The sequence below is a fragment of the Lepidochelys kempii genome, chromosome 5 (genome assembly GCF_965140285.1).
Source record: "Lepidochelys kempii isolate rLepKem1 chromosome 5, rLepKem1.hap1, whole genome shotgun sequence".
In the NCBI taxonomy this organism is placed as follows: domain Eukaryota; kingdom Metazoa; phylum Chordata; order Testudines; family Cheloniidae; genus Lepidochelys; species Lepidochelys kempii.
In genome coordinates, this window is record NC_136384.1 from 3953762 (window position 1) to 3970758 (window position 16997).

The 16997-nt window shown below is 53.2% G+C and overlaps 1 protein-coding gene across 3 annotated transcripts in view; it reads left to right on the forward strand.

Annotated features, from left to right (window-relative positions):
* Window positions 1-16997, forward strand: part of CNTFR (ciliary neurotrophic factor receptor) — a 462459-nt gene that overhangs the window by 73776 nt on the left and 371686 nt on the right. For 2 of the 3 annotated variants that reach the window (XM_073343356.2, XM_073343355.2), the window contains exon 1: window positions 9680-9760. The gene's annotated coding sequence lies outside the window, so the exon portion shown is untranslated. Of the gene's footprint in view, window positions 1-9654; window positions 9761-16997 lie in introns of those variants that run through there. The other variant, XM_073343357.2, reaches the window with a different exon arrangement.

Here is a 16997-nt window from a genome sequence, read left to right on the forward strand (position 1 = left end):
GTCTGTGGCAAAGCAAGGAGCTGAACCCAGGTCTCCTGTGTCCCGAGCGAGCATTCTAACCACTAGGTCACCCTGCCTGTCTACTGAGCACTGTGTCCCAGTAGCTGGGCCTTCCCCTTTCCGAGCAGAGCTATGGGAGAGCCTCAAGGAGTTGGCTGTGGTGAACAGTACCTATGGGGAGGCAGTGACAATCGGCCCTGGCTTGCACCTTTTAGCTGTCCAGGAATCGCACCCTTGGGTGTCCCAGGCAGACACCTGGCTGGTCCACCTCTCAGGATGGAGGGAGAGCGCCCTGATACCTCTTCACGGAGGCACTGGTTAGACCAGGATAGAATCGTAACTACCCCCACTGCCTACAGCTAGGCCAGAATTCAGGTACAGTGTGTCCCTGGCTGGGGAGGGGGTCCAGATACCACCTGTGAGAATCCCCTGGCTGCAGAGATGGACCGGAGATCCTGAGAGAGCGCGTTGGAGGCATTGTCTGCTTGGGTACTGACCAGGTTAAAGAATGGAGGGGGAGGAGGGCAGCTCGTCTTCCTCTCCCGAGATTGGCTGAACAAGGCTCCGGCATAGCTCTCCTTCCTCCTCGGCTGGGAGTCTGGGACGGTAACAACTCCTCATCCTGTTTCAGTTGCTTTAACCACTGAGTACTGGCGTCCTCCCAGCTGACACTCCCGGCCTCAGTGGAGCTTCTGCAGGGTGCTCTGGACACGCTGCTAGGATCCCCGCTTGGCATTGTCCCCAGGGACACCCACCAAGCAGATGGGTCTATCTTCTGCCTTCTCGGCCAGGAGCAAATGGCAATGCCCCTCAATCTTCTGCACCACCTCTGGGCTTGTGCACGGACCCTGCAAGAGCGACATCACGCTGGCTGAGTCAGGGCCAGATGTCTCGTCTGAAATCAGCTGGGGATGATGCTGGTCTCACTGACAAATGGCCTGGTATTGATCAGCATGATCCTGAGTCATGGGACCACAGATGAGAATGATGGAAGAGACCCATTAGGTCACCATTAGCTCATCTCCCTGGGCCTGGCGCAGGCTGCCTGGCTGTGGTGGCTTTTCTAGTGTGTTTTCCTGCATGCCTGGTGGCTGAGGCTTTCAGTGGGGCAGGGAATGAAGGCTTGCTGATGGATGGCAGGTGGCCTGCCCATTACTGCAGCGGTCAGGAGCCACATGATGGCACTGCCTGTCTCTGAACTTCACTGTCCCACCTTCAGCCCGTGCATGAGCCCCGTTTCCACAACATCAGTGTGGTGGTTAGGGCGGGGCATGCGTGATGCAGCTGCACACCTGAGTAGCATGGAGTCTTTGCTGGGGGGGATAGTCGGTGGTTTACGCTAAGATCTGAGAAAACCTTACATGTCAGGGTCTGGGTGAAATCCGCCCATCTCTTTCCACACCTGCCTGCAGAGAAGCTCTCAGCAAAGCAGATGCATTGAATTGTCGTTTCCAGATTCTCCGCCTTCTCCAGCCAAGGAGATGAGTGTTTGGCAGACAGTATTGTTCAGCACACGGCAGCCCAGCTAAAGATGCTTTAACCCACCCCGGGAATGCAGCTGTCGCCATCTCTGCTGGGTGCACTGGTGTTTCTCACTTCTCCTGTGGGGATTGGGAAACTAGCCCTGATTTCTGCAAAGCCGGCCCAGCAGGATTCCTCACTTAAAGTCGTGTATCCGGTGCCCCGCACGACACATGCAACCCCTGCCCCGAAGCGCTGACAGCTAATGTCACGCGGGCGACTCTGTGGGTCTGTACACGCTGTGCGAGTTAGCCTGGATTCCGCCGGTGAGCAGTGCAAAGAGCACAAGTCTGGCCCGGGCTCTGGGTACGTCCTGGGCTGTGCTATCTTTTCTGCTATTGTGACCTGTGCTAGCTGGATGCAAGCCATGCCCTGTCTGTCAGCCTCTAAATAAGTAGCCTGGTTCTCAGCGGGGTGAGGTGTCCGTAGGGGAGCCAATGCGGGTGTTGCCCCATCAAGCACAAGAACCAGGCGAATAACTCGCAGTGAATTGCGTAATCAGTGCATTTTGCTGCTGCTTCTGCCCCTGCACTGGCTTCAGTCAAACTGCAGAGGGCTCAGATTTATCCGAGGTCGGTTTCTGAGCCCCGCGGTTCACGTGGGCACGACCACTCTTCTATCTTTGGCCACAGGGAGAGGTGTTGAAATGCAGGCCCCGATTCCTGTACACCGGCGTTAACTCCTGGACCCCACTGGAGTTACTCCTGATTTACACCCGTGGACGTGGGAGGAGACGCTGAGAATAGGTTTCCTTTTTCATTGGCTGCAATACACTGGCCGGGCACCCAATTGCCCGTAAGTGGGTGCGGTGCCCACAGCCACACGCAGGTTACGCACAGTGCAGACCAGGGGCTGGGGCGAAGAGAGGAAGCTGCCCCATGGCCCCTCCCTCATGAAGGGGGGGCTGCGGGGCCAAAGCTGAGCGATGCTCTGACCCCTGGGCATCAGGTCACGGTGCCATTTGCTCAATTTCGGGCCTGCGGGTCCCCCATCACAATGGAGGCCGCAGGGCCAAACCTGAGTGGGCAGTGGGGTGTTCAACATGGCTCCTCCTCACTGCTGCTGTGGGGCCAGCTCCTACTCCAGGGCTCCCCCTGGGGCCCTGCCCGGCCTCACCTTGCTTCCAGCAGCCTGTCTCTCCTCTCAGGAATGGGGAGTGATGCTGCACCTGGGCAGGCTGGGCTGGAAGGCGCAGGGGCTGAGAGTGGTGCGTGGCGAGCGAGGCACTGGGGCTAGTGGCTGCAGCCTGGATGGGTCCGCAGGGATTGATGGTGCTCACCATGCAAAAAATCTGGGGGACACCCTTGCTGAGTGGGAGGCCCTCTCCGGCTGGGGTTACCGCCAGAATTCAGACCTGCAATAGACAGGGCTTTTGTCTGTGCTGCTTTGCTGGGCGATTTCTTGAGCTCCTGTTCAGAGCCAGGCTGAAATGATGCTGCTCTGCAAGATCCTTCGGCCTGGTCGCTAAACAGCCCCTCCCCACCCCTTCACATCGATTCAGACGAAGAACGGGACCCTTTCTTCACTCCCCAGTGGCTCCCCTGCACTCGTGATTTCAGCCCATCAGGCCTGCTGACAAAGTACAGCACGTCCCCAGTGACTCGTGGCCCACCGCAGAACCCCAGCCGCAAGCTGCTGGGAGAGCTGAAGACATGCCGTGTTGGTCGCAGGTCCTGAGCCCCGTCCCATTCGTCGATGCGGCCTGCCGCAGGGGTTCCGATTTTGTCCGCTGACAGAGCAGGGCTTCGTTTCTCTTGTTCCCCAGGTTGAAAATCTTCCTTGGTCTTCACTTGGCTTCCCCCATTCAGCTGCTTTTTCATCTCTCAGCCTTTCTAAGCTAATAAATAAAGTTCCTGTCATTTTATTTATGGGAGCGAAGGCAGAGACAAATAAAAATGCCATGCTCTCTTGACGGCTACCGAGGCAACGGTGTTTTTTCTTTGCTTCCATTCTAGAGCTGATCACTCCACCACAAGGCAGCACCCCCAACACCTGACCAGTGGGAGTGCTTTAGAACCAACTCCTACATTTCCAAATTGATTTGGGGCGACTCTGCTCCCGGATTGCCTCGTCTCCATGGGGCCTGAATTTCAGACAGTGCTGAGCACCTATCTTGAAGAATTCTAGCCCCTTCCCGGGGGGTTTCAGGTTGTCCACCCGCAAATGGAGAAGACCAAAATCACCAGCTAGCGAATACATCACAGCATTGCTGTAGGGCCCTGTGGATTTATTGCCTCTGCATTTCTTGGTACCAGTGAGGTCAGCTTTTCTAGAGCAACTGGCTTTAGGCAGGGAAAATGATTTCTTTTGGTCAATAAGTGGGTGTGTAACTTATTATAGGTGTGATGCCTGTTATCAAGGTTGCCCACCACAGTTGATTAGACTATTTTCAGTGATTTTTCACTACCAACTTTAACCATTAGGGCTGAAATTTCCCATTTAGGGTGTCTGCTTCAGCATGAAATGTTCTGGAATATTTCAGCAAAACCAGTTTAACTTTCTCAGGATGAAGTTAGGGAAAAGAATACGTTATTTTGCCCAGACAAACACCTGTCAGGGACGGTCTAGATAATACTTAGTCCTGCCATGAGTGCAGGGGACTGGACTAGAGGGCCTCTCACGGTCCCTTCCAGACCTATGATTCTTACAACTGTTTCACTTTGGAACAAGGCCGTGATATTTAGCAGTGGGGTGTCTCGCGGGAGTCAGGGATGTGCCTTTTGCTGTCCCTATGAAAATCCACCTAAATTTGGCCCAAATCTGAAAAGTCTGTGTCTGTGTCTGTGCATGTGTTTGTGTGCCATGGTTTAAAGGGTTGAGATTAGTTTCACACAGCGCAGGGATTCAACATCTACATGCACGTATATATTAAAATAAATATTAAATACACATTCCAGCCCTATACTGGACCGAGCTTCTCATGTAAGCCACAGGGTGTAGTTCTCCTCTCGCTTACACTAGTGGAACTCCATTGTCTTCAAGGGGATTTCCCCTGATCTCCACCAGGATCGCTGAGACGAGAAGCAGGCCCCATAGTTTCTGGGAGTGCTGGTTGCTGTGGTCTATGGAAAATGAATCAGGACTGCTCAGATATACCTCGGTGCTGTCTATGTTGTGTGTGGGTGTGAGCCAGCACCCTCTGCTGGCTGAACAGGGTGGTGACTGGAGGCCTGAGAAGAGGAGATGGATGGTGTTTTCTTTGGAAGAGGACTGCATTTCTGTAGATAGAGACCGGGAGTTCTGGTCCGTCATGGTGTGTGTGCAACTTAGCTTTTGCCTCTGAGATCTGTGTGTGTTGGAGGCCACAGCTTGGTGGACTGCTTAGTCGTCCTGTGATAGTGTGAGTTCCCAGGGTTCATCAAGGGTAGCCGGGTGGGTGGGTGGTATGTTACATTCAGTGCATACGGAGCTCCTGGTGGGATCCTAGCTAAATGCCTCTGGTTTAAAGCGAGCCCAGTTGGATCCTGTCAATCTAGAATTTCCCCCTGAAATTGTCTACAAATTGCAAAAGATTCTGGGTCCTCGTTCAGGGTTTTACAAAGCCGGGGCCTGTTTACAGAATTACTCAGTGGTTTGCATTGTAAGTGTCGCAGGCACCTCATGGCTTTCAGAATGGAGAGAGGTAAATAGTGGTGTCCCCCAGGGGTCCGTGCTGGGACCAGTCCTGTTCAACATGTTCAGAAATGGTCTGGAAAAAGGGGTAAACAGTGAGGTGGCAAAATTTGCAGATGGTACAAAACTACTCAAGGTAGTCAAGTCCCAGGCAGACTGCGAAGAGTTACAAAGGGGATTTCCCAAAACTAGGTGACTGGGCAACAAAATGGCAGATGAAATTCAGTGTTAATAAATGCAAAGTAATTCGCATTGGAAAATATAATCCCAACTCTACATATAAAATGACAGGGTCTAAATTAGCTGTTACCACTCAAGAAAGAGAGATCCGGGAGTCATTGTGGATAGTTCTCTGACAACATCCACTCAAAGTGCAGCGGCCATCAAAAAGGTGAACAGAATGTCGAGAATTATTAAGAAAGGGAGAGATAATAAGTCAGAAAATATCATATTGCCTCTGTATAAATCCATGGTACGCGCACACCTTGAATACTGCGTGCAGATGTGTTCGCTCCATCTCAAAAAATATATATTGGAATTGGAAAAGGTTCAGAAAAGGGCAACAAAAATGATTAGGGGTATGGGACGGCTTCCGTATGAGAAGAGATTAATAAAATTGAGACTTTTCAGCTTGGAGAAAAGATGACGGGGGGGGGAGGGGAGGGGAGGGTGGGATATGATTGGGGTCTGTAAAATCATGACTGATGTGGAGAAAGTCAATAAGGAAGTGTTGTTTACTCCTTCTCATTGCACAAGAACTAGGAGACACCAAATGCAATTAATAGGCAGCAGGTATAAAACAAACAAAAGGAAGTATATCTTCACACAGTCCACAGTCAACCTTTGGAACTCCTTGCCACAGGATGTTGTGAAGGCCAAGACTATAAAAGGGTTCAAAGAAGAACTAGATAAATTCATGGAGGATAGGTCCATCAATGGCTATTAGCCAGGATGGGCAGGGATGGTGTCCTTAGCCTCTGTTTGCTAGAAGCTGGGAATGGGCAACAGGGGATGGATCACTTGATGATTCCCTGTTCTGTTCATTCTCTCTGGGGCACCTGGCATTGGTCACTGTCGAAAGACAGGATACTGGGCTAGGTGGACCTTTGGTCTGATCCAGTGTGGCCATTCTTATGGTTTCCTTCCTGTTGCCAGGGAAATAGCCACAATACAGGGTATGTGTGTGTGTGTGTGTGCTTGGTTTCCCCCCAAGAATCACAAAAAGTGGGTTTCTTGCTGGTGAAGGGTCCTAGATTTGGCAGTCCCTGGAGACTGGAGTCTTCTGTTTATCCACGGGACAGCCTGAGTGCAACTTCTCCCCCGTCTTGTCACTTGCCAATGGGCCTCCCTCTTTTCCTGCAACTATAGCAATGGAGGGGAAGAAGAGCGCTCAAGAGGTCATCGAGTCCAGAGGTGGGCAAACTAAGGCCCGCGGGACTGTCCTGCCCGGCCCCTGAGCTTCCGGACGGGGACACTAGCCCCCGGCCCCTCCCCCGCAGCCTCAGCGCACCCCGCGGGCAGTGTTTTGGTCGGCCACTCCTGCCAGGCCACGGGGCTGCGAGCTCCTGCTGCTCTGAGCAGCATGGTAAGGGGGCGGGGAGCGGGGGGGTTGGATCAGGGGCAGGGGGCAGTCAGGGGACAGGGGGCGGAGGTTCTGCGGGGGCGGTCAGGGCACTGGGAACAGGGGGGGTTAGATAGGCATGGGAGTCCCGGGGGGGCCTGTCAGGGGGCAGGTTTGTGGATAGGGGTCGGGGCAGTCAGGGGACAGGGAGCAGGGGGAGTTGGATAGGGGGTGGAATCCCAGGGGGGCTTTAGGGAAGGGGAGTCCCGGGAGGGAGTGGTCAGGGTACAAGGAGCGGGGGGGGTTGGACGGGTCAGGGGTTCTGAGGGGCGCGGGAAGTGAGAGGGGGCGTGGGCCAGGCTGTTTGGGGAGGCACAGCCTTCCCTACCCGGCCCTCCATACAGTTTCACAATCCCGATGTGGCCCTCGGGCCAAAAAGTTTGCCCACCCTGATCTAGTCTGTGGCCCCATGGTGAGGCAGCAGTGACCCTCGCTAGGGGAGGTGGGTGTTCTACCTCTGTACCCAGGGACAAACGCCTGCTCTAAACGCCGGGTGTGCACTCCCTGGGTTGGTCCTTGGTGCCCTGTGGGTCCGGCTACTGTCTTAATCCTCATCTATCTTATTCTGATGTTGGGACTGGTCCAGCTAAACTTGTCAGCTCTGCAGCCGGGGACTGTCTTTATAACTGTACGGGGCCAAGAGCGTTGAGTAAATAATCAATCTCCTCACTTGCACTCCAGGAATCTATCCTGCCCCAGGTCCAGGTTGAACCAGAGGCATCTGTCCCTCTTCTGGCTCATGGAAACTTCCCTGGGGTTTATCTTGTCGTCTTGCTGTGTCCCTGGGGTTTAGCCAGGTAACACCTGGTTAGTGTTAATTCTTTGTATTACAGTGGCAGGTAGAGGCCCCAGCTCAGATCTAAGCCACATTGTGCTGGGTGCAACATACACACCTGGGGAGAGACAACCCTTGCCCTGTGGACCTTACAGTCTAACCAGACGAGAGACAGAGGGCAGGAGGGGAAACTGAGGCCAAGGGCACTGAGTGGCAGAGCCAGGAATGGATCTCAGCTGCCTTGACTCCCAGCCCAGTGCCCTGTCCCCGGACCACACTGCTCTAACATGACACCTTGATATCTTTCTTCTTCTGGCTCTGGGTGTCTCCCTAGGGGTCTGTCTTGGTCAGGGTCCTGGCTAAAGCTCCCCCTTAGTGTCCTGCGTCATGTGCTCCTTTCTTACCCCTTGGGAGCTGCATCTTTGTGGATGGATCTGAGGAACCAACTAAGAATTTCCTCATCCATCCATGATCTCTCTCCCATTTCCCTCCTGCCATCACCCTGGGCAACACCAACTGCTCTCTGACATGTGGTGACGAATTGGCGCTGTGATTCAGTTCCAACCTGGCCTTGTCTGTGTATTTCATCTGCAATTCAGAGCTGTAAAACAGTCCCGTCGGCCTCTCAGCTGAGCTGGCAAAGGGCGGGGGAGCCCTCCGTCATCTCCGTCCATCATTGCCAGTTCCCTTGATCAGTGGCTCCCATATGTCCGGCAGTCTGCTGTGAGTGATGGGGCACGGCGCAGGCTCGGCTCGGGGCTGACGGAGTTAAATATTTCAGCGCCTGATACCTGACAGGCGTGATAAATTGCAGCGTGCCACGCGCTGCTGGCGTGACAAACGGGCCGCTTCCCTCCTTAGGCTCCGGGAAAACTTTTTAATTATTTCCCAGCGCTTTGCAAATGAGAGTTTCTCAATCAGCCGCACAGATGCCCAATGAGGTTTCACTTATTTATTTATCGTTTACAGGCCTTTGGGGTTGGGCTTTTTAACCCTTGCCATGGCCCGTTGAAGTCAACAGAAAGTCTTCTGTCGATTTCCCAGGGCTTTGGGGTTGTCCCCTAAATGCAGATGGGACACGAACGTTTCCTAAAGTTGCTGCTGCTCCCGGGAAAGTCCTTTTGCAGCACCGACGGTGTGAGATGTGGGTGATAAAACAAGGCAGAGATGCCTATTCTGCTGGTTTTCAATGCGAACTATGTGTAAGATTTCCAAAGGGGTCTGCACCTCCAGTCAAAATATTTTCGCAGTCCACAAATGAAAAAAGGTTGAAAGCCACTGGCCTATTGCAAAGCATCTAAATGTGCTGTGCACAGAATATCCCCTAATGCAAAGCATTAAAAAAGCACCAAGGAAAGCTAATGAGCCTGAATATTCACCCAAACTATCTTGTGTGACCGATCCATTAAATGCCAGTAGTAAGTTTGGGGCTATCCTTTATGCTCCTCATTTGTTACCCTAATGACTTAAGGCCCTGATTTGGATTTGGGACCCCGTTGCCCTGAGTCTTGTACAAATGAGAAGCAAAGAACCAGTCCTGACTCTGTTTACAATCTTAGGTGCTTCTCTGGCAAATGGGCATGTGGTTGTACGTGTGCTCACAGGCTGGCCAAGCTCTCAGCAGTCCCGCTGAAGTCCGTGGGATGTAACCACGGCACGTAAAGTTTAGCACATGCAGGATGGGAGCCTTGGGTATGATAAGACCTAAGGGGGATGTGGCTTGTCATTTCTTTGCATTCAGCGTTTTTATTCTGGCCGAGGGGTGTTGTTGCTGGTTCTGTTTGGTTCATATTATTTCTTTAAATCAGATCAAAGACCAGGCCAGGGCAAACGGACACCTCCCCCACTGCAGTCCTTTTATGTGTCGTTGTATGCGTACATTTTATGTATACGTTGAACTAATGAAATTTAACACACATTTTGGGGTGGGGCAGCAACAATCCTATGAGAATTATTTTTTACCTAGATGAGCTGCGCAAGCTGGTCTGGCCATCAGCTACCAAGTCTCAGCCAGAAGCGGGTCCCCACCCAGAGGAGTGAGCATGGGAAATCCCACCTGGAAAAATGGTGGTGACAAAGTAGAAGTGCCAATCTCTGACAGTAGTTTTCTCTTTCCTTTTCAAAGGAAATCCCAGTTCTACCCCACCAGGGTCAAGTGCAGCGTGTGGAGGAATCCTGAGGAATTTGATGAGAAATCGGGGACGCCCCTGGGAATTCAGACCGGTGGAAAGGTAAGAGGTTGTTTAGTCACAGACCCATTTGTTTCACTTTGAGCATCGCTGCCAGAATGTGCATCACTGAGCGGTCCAGGAGCTCGGAATCTAGTGTGCCGTGTCCCGCACCTCCAGGCCTCTCCTCCTGATGCTGACTGCCAAGGAGGCAGGTGCTGACTTGTTATTTATTTGGAGCTTTTAGACCGTGCTTTTACCGTTTGTTGAGTTATTTAGCTTCGTGGGAAGAGACATCCGGCTTCAGGTGGGCGACACACAAAAGTGCAGATCTCAGAGTGCCCATGGAAGGGGTCTCTGGAGGAAGGTTTCCTGCCAGCAGGTCTTGGGCTTGATTCTTGGATAAGCGGCGTCAACGTTAGTTCTTAAGCTGAGCAGGGTCAGCATTTTTTTGGGAGACTCTCCAACTTTGCTTTCCTGTTCTGTTTATTTCAAACAGGCAGGTGTCTCAGTCAGTCCCGAACCAGTGCAAGGGATGCTGCGCCATCTTTGATGAAAAGCCCGACTCCTGATGGCTTTCGCTGGCTGAGTATCACCTCTACCCTTGGCAGGCGGGTTTCACCTACCGCTCTGGCCAGTGTTCAGCACATAAGAAATTGCATTCTGCCTCCCTGACACAGCCTGTTGTGGGGAGCAGCTGGCCCTTCTCTCCCTAGATCGAATTGTCTCCTTCTCAGCGTTGCGATCCAAGACTGTTGTCACCATGTGCAGATGTTGTGTAGTGACACAGGAACGGGTCATCACAGTCTAGATGGGTAGAATGAGATTGCCCAGAGGTGTTTTGGGACTGTTCTGACTAACGCAGGGGAGAACTCCTTGAACTGAATTTGGAACCCCGTCAGAAGCAGTGAGGTCGTTAATAGTTCTGGGTGGCTGCATTTAAAAAATATGTATCTGTCCCTAGACTGCAGGGCAGGATGACTTTCCAAATTGGACTTGCCATTGTTTGCATAACACGGGGGAGTCGCTCTGCATTTACACCCCGGCTTTCCCAGTTGCAAGCATTAGAGTGGCTCCACGTTTACATTAGTGTGGCCCCCTTGCTGCCGGCGGAGACGCTCCAGATTTACTCCAGCGTCACCAAAAGTAGAGTTTGACCCTGGGCCTTTATTTCGTCCCATTTGTCTATGTCCAGGTGCCACCTTTTCCTCCTCTTTCTGCCGCCTCCTTTTCCTGGCGGGCTGGCCTGCTTCCCTTTCTGATTCAGTGCATGCTGGCCTGATGGCTGGATTGCTTGTTGCTCCCGTTATTTGCGGGGCATCTCCAGTGGAGTGCGTTGCTAATAACAGCAATTCCCGGTACACATTGGCTACAAGGTACGGCGGTGGTAATGGGATCCGGGAGGACGAAATTAAAGCGATCTAATATGCTAAGATAAATTAGTGTTGTAAAATTAGCCATGGGTCTAGTCAGGGATCTGACAAATGTATCACAGCTTTGTTACAAGCACAGAGCTCTGCTCAATTGGATTAGTGGCCCGGAGCAAGGCAGACAGGAACGAGGGAAAATAGTTTATTAAGGGTCTCCCTACACGCATGCTAATGGTTAAACACTGCTTGTTCTCTCCTTGGCTTTGCTGAATGATACATCCCCTGGCGCTCACTGATGCTCAGCAGTGGAGGAGTACGAATCCGGCTCTGCCACGTTGCTTTTAGAATCACCTGAGCCAGGCAGCAGGGAGAGGGGCCTGGGTTAGTGGTGGTTCTGAGCAGTGGTGCTCCTGGCTCTCCATCCGGGATACCCGACGCACCCCGATCTGTTTTGATCCTATCCCTTTCCTGGTGCAGTCGTACAGCATCAAAGCACCGATCCAGCCCTGGTTGTGGAGTGATTCCCTCCAAGGTGGTATCATTCCCGAGGCCTGCATCAGCATTGGACACATTCCATCTGGGCCTTTCTGTTAATCCCTGCTGGGCTGGTATTCTTCTAGCCTGTTGGCTGCATGCTCATTTAGTGGGAGAAGTGGGATGCGTGCAGAATATGTATGCCAACCAGAGAGACTGGGATCTGATCCTGCCAGGAGCAGAGCACCTCCCGCAAAGGGTGCTGAGTGTGGTCAGCTCCTGTTGACGTCAGCTGGCCACATTCGACCAACTCCTTGGCGTTGGCGCTGCCCAGCAGCTTGCAAGAGCAGGGTCTGAAAGCTCCAGGCTCGCCAAGTGTTGGGGGGCTTTATCTGTGGATTATGGCAGTGCAGAATCAGGCCCCATTGTGCAAGGTGCTGGACAGCCCATAAAGCAAGAGACAGTCCCTGCTCCAAAGAGCTTGCAATGTAAATAGACAAAAGATGGAGGGGAGGGGTCTGCCGCACGAGCAGAGGGACCAATTTACGATGGGGGCAAATGGCATGTCAGTTCCGCATTTGTTTTGTGATTGAAATCCTCTCCATGGGGTTACGCTAGCCGGGAATTGGCTAGGTGGAAGGTGGGGTGTGGGTGAGGGTTGAGGCAAGCAGTCAATCGGCACAGAGGGTGGAACACTCAGGGTGCAAACGTCGGGAAACAATCTGATGACATCAGCAGCGTCAAACAGTTCTGGCTTGACCTGCCCCTGGGCTGGCTTCTCCCTCCCAAAGGCCACGTGGCTGGGGGAGAGGGGATACCGCGTGGCTCTCTCTGCCCTCAAGAAGCGTGTTCTCCTCTGCACAGTTCTGGGTCTGCGGGGCTCTAAGGAGGGGAGGGATGTCCCCGTCTTCCCACTTCGGCCCCCGCAGCGTCAGCAGGACCTCTCACCAAGGTCAAGGGAAATTGAGGGCACGCAGCAGCTGGCCTGCCTGTGTCCCAGAGCTGGCAGGACTCAGACATTTTCTTGTTGCAAAGGGAGCTCGACTTCGGTCAGGTCCAAAGACCCCAGCCCGTCTCCCTGTCTCCAAGGACGAGGCTGTAGTACTGTGGTGGCTCGTGGCCCTGCAGCCGGTTCCGATGGAATTGGCTTGCCTGTGGCTAATTAGACGGTGAACAAGATGGACTCATCTGGTGGGAGGATTAAAATCCCCACTGGTGAGCGATGAATGGCTGGCCAGAGCCTTTTGCAGATTTGTAAATGCAGGCTAATTGTGTGTTTAATAGCAGACACATTCCACAGGATCTTGGAGGTGCGGGCGGGTGGAGGAATGATTTAGGCCTGGCTTCATAAGGCATGTGATCTGGCCCATAAATATTAAAAAAATATATATATTACCCAGTGCTCTGGAACAAGGGAGGCTGGCAGAGCGCCGCAGCTGCAAACTGATCTGCTGATAAGACCACGTTGAGCTGTCTAAGCCAAACAGCAATAGGTCAAGGAAAGGGGGAGCTGCAAATCCATCCGTCTGGGGATCATTTGTTTCATTACCTGGAATGCATTTTGCACAGGGCTAGTCCCAATTACAGGTGCTTCCACCTCTCCTGCATCCGCCTGTGTGTGGGAGAGGAGCTTCTGTATGAATTGTGATAAACGGCACCCCGGATTAGCCCTGCCGCACTCTTTTGGGAAGATGCCGGCCTGGCAGGAGGACCAGTCCCCACAGTCTTCCCCCCTCTCCTATGCACACTGCAGTTCAGTTTGCCTGGGTTGGAGCCTGCCTGGTAGCTAGCAGACCCTGAAGTGCGAGGTGCAAATGAAAAGTAGTCTCAGAGAGTGGTCACCTTGGAAAGGATCTTCATTACTCTGCAAGGCAGTAGCGACCTGGAATTACATGTTGCATCTGCGTCAATACCAAGGGGTTCAGCAGCACTTGAATTACCCACTTACCCAAGGTGGAGAAGAACAGAGGAGTGAGGGGAACTAACCACTGGAGCAATTAACCAAGGGGCATGGAGGATTCTCTATCGCTCACCATTTTGTAAATCAAGGTTGGATGTTTTGCTAAATTCCCTGCTCTGGGAAGTATGGTGGGGCAGGTCTCTGGCCTACGCTCTGCAGGGGGTCCGACTAGCGGATCACAATGGTCCCTTCTGGCCTTGGGACCTCTGAATAACCTTGTATTGATCACGATGCTACACACCAGTGGCCACTCAGGACTTCACAGCCACAACAGGTATTCTCTCTGGGTACGTACATTGTGCTAAGCACCACGGTATCTGAGTGCCTCACGGTCCTTATAGTTTCTAGCCTCTCTACCCTCTCCAGGGAGGTACGGTCCTCTCCCCATTTTACGGGTGGGGAAATGAGCCATAGGGTCGAATAAATGATATGTCCCAGGTCACACAGGAAGTCAGTGGCTGAGCCAAGGATTGAACCCAGGTGTCCTAGATTAGCCCCCTCAACCCTGGACCACACTTCCTTGCACCAGTCTTTGAACGGACAAATGAGCCCGTGGACGACAAAGTCATCTAATGTCTCTCCGGGGTCTTAAATGCGTTTCCTAGCACTCTCCATGGGGCCGGAGTGTTCAGCTGAGCCCTCAGGCAGGCGGGTTTCAATGGCTTGATGATCTGCGTGCCTTTGCCATGCTTGTCCCATGCTTTACTATGCTGTGCTGCACTGGACGCAGCATGCTCTGGGTACAGACCTTCCCACCCAAACCCAGTGGCGCCCTTGGGGGTTAGAACTAGCGCCGGGAGGGCAAAACAGCTGGCTGCTTGGAGCCACTCTGGGAAATCAGCTCAGTCGGGATCCTCAGTGTGCCTGCAATTGTGGGTGCAAGTGTTTTTTTCCCCCTGGGGAGCAGTGAGGGATGGTGGAGAGGCTAAAAAGTGAAAGGGGTTAGTTCCGTTCCGGGCCTGTTCTGCAGGAAATTGCTGAAGTCCTCGCTTGGGTTGAGTGATAGAGACCAGTGTAAGGGAGGGGAGACTGAGCCCGTGTTTCTACAGGGAGCTGGGGATGGGGGTGCAGAAGCCAAAGAAGAATCTCTCCTCCTGTCCTGTCTCATGTATGAGAGTTGGGGTGGCTTATGCTCTGTTGTTTTCCTTGCCCCCTAGCTGCTCCCGTGAATGGCTGTTGCCTCAGTCAGCCTCGGTGGCACATCACACGGCATCATCCCAGAGCGTGTGTGACTTGGGGCAGCTGTCCATATGCTGCTGTTCTGCTCTGCAGCCTGTGCAACGTTGCGCGGCTTTGAATGGCCGGCGCTGTCTGTTCTCACTTGTGGATGGCACATGGGAAGGGGGGAAGATAGGAGGTCATTTGCACTTGTCTGGTTTGGTGGTTAGCGGCTTGTTTGATGGGTTTCATCTCTATTGGCAGCATGTTCATTTTCATGCCTGTCTTACGTATTTCTCCCCATGTCGCACACCATTCCTGAGCCCGTGGGGGGACGCGTCTCTTCCTGACGGTGTTTTTAATGCTCATGCAGAACATTCCAAACATCCTTCACTCTCCCTTTGTTTGGGTTTTGTCCCTCTCCAGGGAGTTGTTAGCTGTTGCCCGTGTTTCCCGTTGACGAGTGGGCGAGACTGGAAGCAAATGCATTCTTGATAAAACCACGTATGGGCTTTAGACGGGCTATGAAATTTCACAAGTGTATTTATAGTCATAAGCAATGTTCGGGATTTCAGTAGAGACACCAGAACAGGGACAGAACTTTGATATAGGACCCCCTCGCTTTCTGCATGATGGGTACGTGTTGGTGCTCTTATCCTGAGATTGTGTGTGTGTGTACACGAAACAAATTGCAAGCGTGCAGACAGCCAGAAGGATAGCAGCAAAATGACACTAGATACTGCTGGCTATAAAGAAGAAGAAAGCAAGCAAGGTAGGATGCACTGCTTGGTGGGTGCATATGGATAGTCCGTAGCCTAGATTGCTTTTGTGGCTCATGGGTTTCTCCTAGCAGTAGCTATGTCTGAGCGCGTCAGACAAACCATTCCTCTTGTCCAGTAGACATGAAAGAGATGACTGTATTTCTTACTGGTATTGATAGTTTGAAAATTGATAGGGGAATGTCTGTGAGCAATAGCCACGGAGTAACGCATGTCCCCGGAGAATGCTGAGACCTGCCGTGTGGTAGAACCCTTACTGATGATGCTGGATCTCCTATTGCAAACAGTATTTTTCTGGTAAAAGTAGCATCCTTCAGCAAGAGTGTCATTCTCCCATGTCTGGCGAAGAGCAGTCCAGACCCCAGCAAGAAGGTGCCAACCTGGGGCCAGGCCGTTTCTCGAGGGCCGCCATGCTGTAGCGGTGCCTCCAACAGACAGAGCTCCTCTCACTCTCTCCGTGCCAGCCTCCCTCTCTTCTCGCTCCCTTTCTCTCCTTTCCAGCAGCCAGGTCCTCCCGGTGACTCGGACTGAGCGCTCTAGGCGGGATGGGGATCGATCGGGGAGCGCTCTCTCTCCTGGCCCCACTCCACATCTGGCTGCCCCAAGACCCTCCTTTCCCATTCCTAGCTCCTGCAGCTGGGGACAACGTGTGCTGGCAATGCAGTGCTGCGTGTTCCTCCCCCAGCATGGGCGGGGGAATCAGACCTGGTGCGCCCCCACATTCCCTCGGCACCGGTGGCTCTCCTTGGGTTTGGCTCTGCAAGGGTTTGCACCACTCCCTCCTCCCCCTGCTTCCGTGCAGGGTCCCCAGCCTTGCCCCCCTCCGCTGGCAGCAGCATTGGACTGCTCTGTGCTTTGGGCAGAGCCCTTTGCAATCCGAGAAGGAACGGGGGAGAAGGGTGGGTGGGGTCTGCCCCTTACTGCTGTTACTGACAGGGGCAGGAGAAGCCATAGGCCTGTGCCTGTGGACCCAGCTCCTGTGATTACACCAGAATCTCCGCTCCCACTAAAAGACAGTTTCTAGCCCACATGCTTGCAAAGAAACCTTGAAAATGTGACTTGAATGTAACCAATGCAGGGGTATCTGCCTGAGTCTGCACAGAGCCTGTGACAGTAGATTGGACATGGGAGTTGCCCCAGATGTGTCAATTGGGTGCAAGCTCCAGGGCCCACTTCTCTGGGGAGCCCGTGCCAGCAGCATCCTGGTAGAGGATTTAGTGTGTGACGGAGGAGACAGGTGCACTGAGTCCCACGCGTTCAGCAAATAAACCATGATTGTTGGGGTACGTGCTGGGGAGCCACCCTGCTCCTCCCCTGGACTCTCTGAATCAGAGGGGGGGACCCATGTTACTCCCAAGGGGGCAGAATCTCCCAAGGGGGCCCCTATGCTGCTGCCCCTGCCTCTCCGGTTGGGGAGGGGCCTCTCCAAGTGGGGGCAGGGGCAGAGGAAGGGGGGTCCACATCATGCTGCCCGTGGGACCCTGGATTGCTTAATCCATCCCTGGATTGTGTTTGCTTTGCAGCCTGGTGTAGTGAGGCCGATACAGGGTGGCAGGGAG